Raw genomic sequence first — 9028 nt, forward strand, 5'->3', positions numbered from 1 at the left:
CAGGTGAGCTAAACATGAATATAAATAAACGAACATTTTTAACAGCTGAGCGATTCATGCTCCTAGGATACTCTTGTTTCCACTTCTCTGGCTAGCTTACATTATCAAAGAGTAACTTCTGCCTCATTCTCTAGGGTATCCATCCTATTTGCAGGGTCATCATATTAAACATATATATGCGTTTTTTTTTAAAGTGTCCAGGCTTAAAGAGAGACGAAAGATACCAAAGGGACATGCAAACTCATAAGTCGAAAATTAACCAAATAACGCGTTGGCAAAAAAAAAAAGAAAAAGAAAAAGACCAAAACAAAAACAAAAACAACAGTTTACAAAACACAGCATAAAAAAACTTAAGACTGAGCAACAAGAATCCCACCAAAAACCGGGGGGATCTCGGATGATCCGGAAGGATAAGGAGATCCTGCTCTACATGTGGCGCCCGTCGGGTTACTCATGTAAGTACATACCTGGTGATAAGTCCTATTCTTGAGGTCCCATTGGGGGTGATTGTGGTTACGACGATTGGAACATAGCTTCCTTGTGAGGAGCAACTCTCTATCAAGGAAATCATGATAGGAAATATCGTATCAACTGGAAGATATATTCTTCATATGCTACATAGAAATGAAAAAGTCACAATTTAGAAGCTGAAATCATCTCTTTCGTCGTAAAGCTTTGTTCTCAACCAACCCTCATTGTCAATTTCTAGATGTAAGTCAAGATATAAGGCCGCCTTAACTGTGTCTGTTGTATCCTTTATTTCAAGTTCGATGGGATAGATGCGTTCAACATAGTCACCCAACTTAGAATTATTTCGTGAGAGGACATCATCTATATAGCGGAGTTAAAGTTAAAATTAAGTTAGAATGGACAAAGGGAAATAAATTACGCAGTTTACGATATTATATCATGCAATTTAAATTTCAGATAAAATCTACTAACCATTTTTAAACTTTATAGATTTTAAAGTTTTAAAATTATATAATACAAATATATGAACCACACGCGATTTGGTTAGTCATCTTCATCGATCTTGACAATGATAAACCATAACTACTTTCATTAACAAGTAGACACTTTTACACCTAAGATAGTCTAATTAATGTCTTATCAACGAATTATATCCATTTTAAGATGAGATAATTTTTAATGTCATGACCGATCGATATGTACATCGTAAATACAAGTTCTTTTTCTCTTTATTTATTCTTACATAATTTAACCTGGATAAAAAAAAACAAAAAAAACGCAAATATATTTTTAATGCAATGACTTTGTAAATAGGGTGAATATCCTAGAGAAAAAGAAAAAAATATATTGTAAATATATATTGTATAATTTTTATAATGTGATAAATGTTTATTTCTATAAAAGTAAATGGAATAAAGGTTTGGAAAAAGTTTTTGTGATCCATCACCTAGAGATCGAATATGCACCCATCTTTGCATGTAGAAGTATAAACCTTAAAACTGTAACAATGAGGCGCTAATAAAACAATTCTAAAACGAAAAGGATTAACAGTAATAATATACTGACTGACTTTAAAAACGCAACACTCATTTTGTTGATTTTTTTTTCCCACATCATGTTTGATTCTCATACAACTTCTGTTCATGCTTACCATACTTCTTTCTCTTAAGAAAAAATCAACATCTGACTTACCTGTGGTTATTGAACATACCGGATTTTTGAAGTCGCACGAATTTCGTAAAGCGAAATTTGAAACCCATAAAAGATTTTTTCAGTTTGTTTTGCTTCGTGAAACAGTTCTTTTAATCCTTGGCCACACTTAAATCAGTTAAAAAATGTTGCATCTCCATATTGCCAAGACTGAGGAATAAAAAACTAAATCAGCCCATAAGAATACTGCAAACAAGAAAACGTGAACGTGCTGCAACCATACAGTTTGACTTCAGAAACCCGTCTTACTGTCCTTCCGACATCGATACAGGTAGACAGGAATTGTTGCTTACCATCAATGACCAGATCATCATGTAGTGACAATGCAACGTCAATAGAATTTGATTACGCAACGTCATTTGCGAGACATGTTTACGGCCGCAACGTCAACTGCTTATCAAATTGTCGAATGCCATTGCACACAGATTCATGTCATAAACGTTTTCCATAACCTGAACTGCCAAAGATTCCACTGAAGAAAAACATTTAAAGCCCTGAAGTTTCAGCCGCATAATTGCCAAAACCCATTGTAATGGGTGGAACAACAGCATATTCAGAAGGTGTAAAACAGAACCCAAAACATGTGGAACAGAATTGGTTGATCTTTCTGACAATAATTTTGGCGTTTGTTACAGGCAGTCATTGCTTTTGACAGTGCCACATTCATTCAAAAATTTAAAAAGAATAATCTAGTGTTGCGTTTCTAAAGTCGGTCAGTATATATTGCGTTTACTAACAATATGACCCAACTCCCAACATGCCCCCAAAAAATCATTAAAATCTTCAAATGTACACATTAAAAGTATAAATCTGTTACTTTCAAATTGAAGTACAAATTCAGTGCTGTTAAATTATGGTACTGAAATAGTAGAATAATTTCGAGGTACTATAAAAGTACTACATTATTTTGGCACGTTTTCGGTACTTCAAATTTATAGTACTACAACATTAGAGTATATTTTAGCAAATTATGAAACGTACCCGTCAAAGGATGCAACAAGACAAACTTAGCACCCCCACCCCCAAAGGGAAGTTTGTAATGGCAAAGTTGAAATCTTTTCTTCAAAGGCATCTTTAATTGAAATTTTTATACCGATATAGTTAAGTCTAAAACAGAAGACAGTATTGACAAGTATTATTAACTTTATTAAGCTGAAGCTCTTTTGGATAAATACATTCCGCATTTCAAATAAACTCAGAATTATCAACAGCAAGTAAATCATCAAAGTATAGCTATAATTATTACAAATGTCCATTCATATTTTTGTGATTTTCAATGTTCTATTTCTTAAGTTTTTCCATAGAATTAAATTCATAACAGTAAAGAAAAAGATCAACAATAAGAGGAGCGTGGTTAGAACCCTTTGGAATTCAGATACATTAGTTTGACCATATAATCTTGCCTAAACAAACCAAAATATTGCCACTGGCTATAATTGCAACAGAGGAATTTAAGATCTGCTTTATTAAAATACCATTTACATGATTAACCATCTTTTTTTTTATCAGATTATGTTGAAGATTGGTATAAAATGTAAACAAATGATAACTGTCCACTGAGTTAACTGCATGAGTTTTTCTAAGACTCACAAGAGTTTTTCATAGTGAAAAAAAAATACTAGATATCTGTGTTTTATAGAATATATTGCAATTTTGAATAATTAGATTTTTTTATGGAAGTAGTAGCACTTATTAGAAGTACGAATGTCTTAGAAGTAGTTCATTTGATAGAAGCTGATATAAAATAGAATTCATAAAGAGTAATTTGTAGCTTAGATAACCAATGCAAATTCGGGACAAAATGATAATGACTAAACGCTTTAAGGTGTTAGGTTTCGGTTTATTAGTTTTCTATTAGGTGTATGTTATAAATAGGTCTTGACAACAGCTAAAATAATTAGAATTTCACCCTGTAAGGTGTCGATGTAATACTTACCTCAAATATACATAAATAGAACAAACACAAATTTTCTGTCAAATCGATTATAGTGGGAAACCCAAATGCAAAATAAGTTTAATGATAGTGTACATTGAGGGAATACGAAAAAGGTATGTAAAATGAAATAAGGGTGATGAAAAGCAAAGCCGATATACAAATAAAGTGAGTACTATTCTTTCCGAACTAATTAGAAGATTGAAGATTCACCCACACAAATAGCAAAATATTGGCATTAAAACAATCAATCGATATCAATTTGACACTGTCATGTTATTCTTTTTTTCAGCACTACTTCCATCTTTGTCTTTTCTTCTCTTGCAGCTTTCATGACTTATAACATCGTCTCTCATTATGTTGAATTCCTCTTTTGTTACCATGTTGTCTACAAGTATGTATAAAAAGTAACATTGATTATATGAATATAATATTGTATTACATATTGTAAATGAAACTATTATAAATGTTACTAATATCCTTACATACAGCATCTGTAAACAATAATTCTATTACAAATATTTCTATATTGTGATGAAATTATACTTCATTGTCCTTCATATGGACCATAATTATAAATGGCATTAAGAGTTTAAATTTATGTTTTTTGGAAAATAAATCTCAAGGTTTTACATGTACATCTATTGTTTGTATATTACAGATAAGATATAGCAACACTTTTGAAAAGAATGTAACATCACTGATCTGATACTTTCCACGAGTTTTTTTTGTCAATTATTTATCAATTACAGTTTGCTGAATTAATATTTTTTAATAAGAAATATAATTACGGATGTCATGGCTACCAACTCCTGTGATGTCCCACAACATGGGTGGCATATATAACATTTGAATCAGCCTATTTCACATAAGACAGCAGGTAAAACAAGTAAAAATGTTTGAAGATAGCTGGCAAGATATCTTTATTTGTATACTTAAAGTCGTTATTTTATATCTAGGATTGCAATGAGAAAGTTGATAATAGTTTAGGGGCAACGCCAGCAGTAGGCTGGAGTATATAAATTTGAAGCAACAGCAAAAGAGAGTCAGAAGATCCAAAAGGGATATTCAATCTCAAAAGTCGATGACGAACTGACAACGCCAATGCCAAAAAAAAAAAAAAAAAAAAACCAACGAAAAAAGATCAATAGAAAACAACAGTAACAAAACATAACGTAGCAAAAGACTGAGCAATACGAACCCCTAGAAAAAACCGAGGTGATCTCAGGTGCTGCGGAAGTAGTATACTGATGATCAGAGCACATACATCCATTGAGAAAATACACATCAAGGTGAAAAACAACTTGTGGAATCGCCTGAACTCCAAAAGGAGCCAGAATGGGTAAGCTGACGAAGTAAGCGTCTTCTGATAATCATTCTAATGTTATACTCTTATAAAAGTAGTCGGTTTAACTGGAAATATATATTTTATTTCTCAATTCTCAATTCCTAAGAGGCATCTTTTTCCTTAAATTTATGATATTTTTGTCTTTTCTTGACTCTTATTTTAAAGATATTTAGGCATTGGAAGCTACCGTTACATATTTTAAATTTGGTGAGTCAATTCCACAAACATGGTTTTCGATTCAATAAACCTCTGCACCTAAAATTTGAACCTTTCAGTTCTAACGCTTAACCTATTAATTACTTAATCAGAAAAAGAATATACAAGTGAAATTTTTGGATCTAAATTCCAATCTTCCGAAATGCTTATATTCATCGTTAAAATAAAGTTTTATAGGAGATGACCTTGGCATGCTTAACAATGACTTGAAGAGTAAATTGGTGATGTATGCCCTCACGCATCAACTTATGACATAACTTCATGATGTTAACAAATGAGGGATATTTAGGTAACAGAAGTTTACCAATGTTAAAATCTAATAAATTGAATGAGAAGATACAAATCAAGGTAACAAACAAAAACTGAGAGAATCGCATTAACTGTAAAAAGAGCAGGCACAGGTGCACATTCACGTAGTCAAACATGTCACAATCAGGAATAGGACACAATCAGTTGATTTACATATCAGACGACTATTCTGTTATCTAATGATCTAAGACCACGAAAACAAGTCGCTAGTGAATTGAGACACAGCAGATTAAATGTATCGGTCAATCAATCCTGATTGTAATCGTATACTTTATGTTGTATAATGATAATATGTGGTATGATTACATATAAGACAACTATCCACTAGAGACCAAATGACGTAGACGTAAGCAACTAGCGGTAGCCGTACGTCCTTCGACAATGACAAAAACCCATAATACGACAAAATGTAAAAACAATTCAAATGAGAAAACGGTAGACCTGATATATGTACAATACAAAAGATATGATAGACATCAACAACGGCAACAACTAAACGACAGGCTCATGACTTGGGACAGACAAATACACAATGTTGCAGGGTTCAAATCAGTGTTTTCATGCCACTATTTAGAACTTGGACAAAACAATAGGTCGTACTGCATTCCTCAAAATTCGTAAAATAAAATATATTATAAAAGTGTTCTCAAATTCACATAGGTACAATTCGAAAAAGCTAATTAAAAATATTTACTTTCAAATGATGACTAAAATGTATGATTTCTGTTTTGCACGCACAAAAAAAATGTGTTTCTGGATTAACCTTCATGAAAAAAAACTCAAGGTGAAACATTTGGAAAGCCAAATATACAAAGTGGTTTAGCGCATACTAATCAAACGGGTATATATATATATATATATATATATATATATATAGGCGTGAACGTTGTTTTCAATTTAGACTTGTATATATATATATATATATATAGCGGACGCTAAGACTGTACAACAAAATAATGAAGGATAGAATTTGGCTTTTTCCACATCTTTATAAAGAAAACAAAATGTTAAATTCTTTAATATACCTTCGTCGATGTCCAATTCCGCAAACAAGTTGTGAAGAATTTCAGGTGTGTTGACGCCATCATCGAAATAGACAAATATCTTCTCCAGATCACTTTTCGTTATATAACCTTTTCCATTCGAATCATACGGGTTAAATACACATGGATTGAGCGGAGTCTTGTGTCGATTGTTTCCATCATACTCCATCTCTACATGAAACTTCCGTTCTTTAGATTTTACCTCCGAACTTCGTTTGAATCTTACTGAATATTCAATACGAACTCCCCAGTCATCTCTGTTGTTTTGACGTTGATAATATGCTCTGCCACTAACGGAATGGTGTACATTTCTATTGCTATTACACTCTTCGCTGACGCCAAATAACAAAACCAGATATACAACGATAGTACCAACCACGTTCATCATCTAAGGTAACATAATTTATAGAAATGTAAATACCAATAATAATCAATTTTAATCAGTATACGAAACAAATGAGTATGCAAAATGAAATTTCTCTGAATAAAAATGCAAGCAAATGATATTATCAATTTATGATATATAAAGGATAAGTGATATACACCATCGTTACATGTATAAGAATTAACCCGAACTACAGTCAATTTGCAAAATATAAAAATATCATTGAATCAGAAAATGGAGAGAAAATATGTAATAACAAAATTCCCTGGAAATTCATAAAAAACTGACAAAAAAGTAACAACAAGTATTAAGAATAAAAATGTTTGTGATGCATTTAAAGAAGAAAGGGATAACATAAGACGTGGGTATATGCCAGGGAGACAACAACCTAACACCACAATACAACACGAGAATGCAAATAGAAGTCAAAATAAGACCCTCAACATTAGACAAGACTTGTGGCTACTATATATCGTGCTCTAAATTGACCTTAGGTAAGTTTAGAATAATAAAGATTATTAAAGATCTGATAACAACACTAAATGAAATAAAACACACAATCACCAATATTTAAGCTAAACAATTATTTTGAAGAACTTTCTGACATTGGACAGACACGTTTATGTGTGGCGAGTGTAATTTTACTATAAATTATTTTTGGAGTAATCAACTCTACCTCTTTTTTTCCGATCAGTTGTGCAGAATAGAACATTGGGTGAAAAAATCAGATTAGAAACTTTATGAACTGTCATTATTGCAAAAATAGGTAACAATAAAACAATGCTAAATAAATTCAGCATAGATAGATGGATTAAAATTTCGTACGCCAGACACGCGTTGTCAGCAAAAGACTCGTCAGTGACGTTAAATTAAAACCATTAAAAGAAATCTTATTGTTAAAATAATATCCTTCAAACTCGTATATTGGCCGTTGTAGCTTCTTATGAAAAAATACAGTCGTAACTGAAATAATATAACAATTCATGCAACTGTAGCTGGGAAGCGTATAATTCTCAAATATTACCAAAACTTCAGCCGAACATTTTAGAGTTACAAATGCTTGTATCGCAAAATTTGGAATTACCCTAACCCTTTCATAATTTCGACGTAATATTATATATTCTCTTATGGAAAAATTTGATATAAAAATGTGTTGTTAATCTAAATTTCAGCGGCAAACATATCTTAGAATAATTTAACAAAGATATGAATTCAGTAAATTAGTATTTTGTTTCTCTTTTTTTTCTTCCTAGACCTAAAATATGGAAACAAACTAATACTTACTTTTTCAATTTTCCTTAGAATTACAACAGTTTATAGTTCCAGTCTGTCGACATTGCATTTCTTTTATAGCAGATTGTACTTCCTGAATTAGTAGACAGTTTACACAAGGAAGATGCATTTCTAAAGTACTTATCGATTATGCAACTTATATTGAGGAAACAATTATTATGCAGCTCTTCACATCAGAAAAAAAAAACTGCAAATTTGTCACTAGGGGATTTATTCGAAATTTTCTTCCCGATTAGGATGCGTTTTGAATCAATCATACTATGATATAAAAAGTCAACATACATACTAGTACACGAATATAAAGTTTGCACGCCATATAGTGCGGTTACCAAGGACAGAATTTTTTGGATTTAATCTCCCCACCGAACACACAGCTAAATCATATATCATTTGAAAGAAGAAACCTTGTACTATAAGAACAAGCCTGTCGTAAGGATCAGATATGGTCTAATTTTTTTAAAACTAAAGTTAAAGGTCAACTTCACAATTAAAAAAATTAAATGTTTTCCTCTTATATTTTCTGTCAAATATCAGACTTGTATAGATTCAGCTTCATTAATAGTAGATTTTCGTATAAGAACTAAATATTTGTTTATATATAATTTCTCAAAACGACGTTTTTAATTACAAAACTCAAAATATGAAGATTTCAACCATATAAAGTCAAAATGACCTTGACCTTACAAATAATGTCAAATTCACCTAAAATATCATTTGTCACGAAAGACAAAACTACAAAGTTATTTTTTGCTACTATTGTATACGATGTATTAGTTCAAAAGCGGTAAGGTTGAATATGACATACTGATTTTGTCATATTT

General features: G+C 31.5%; 1 long non-coding RNA gene across 1 annotated transcript; it reads right to left on the bottom strand.

Annotated features, from left to right (window-relative positions):
* Positions 1 to 2805: 2805 nt before the first annotated feature.
* On the bottom strand, positions 2806 to 8309 carry LOC127704778 (uncharacterized). Its single transcript, XR_007983494.1, has 3 exons — positions 8199 to 8309; positions 6512 to 6917; positions 2806 to 4001 (listed from the first exon to the last, which is right to left on the bottom strand). It is a non-coding gene; the product is annotated as an uncharacterized LOC127704778 (long non-coding RNA).
* Positions 8310 to 9028: the final 719 nt, after the last annotated feature.

The sequence above is a fragment of the Mytilus californianus genome, unplaced genomic scaffold (assembly GCF_021869535.1).
Source record: "Mytilus californianus isolate M0D057914Y unplaced genomic scaffold, xbMytCali1.0.p SCAF_6, whole genome shotgun sequence".
NCBI lineage: Eukaryota > Metazoa > Mollusca > Bivalvia > Mytilida > Mytilidae > Mytilus > Mytilus californianus.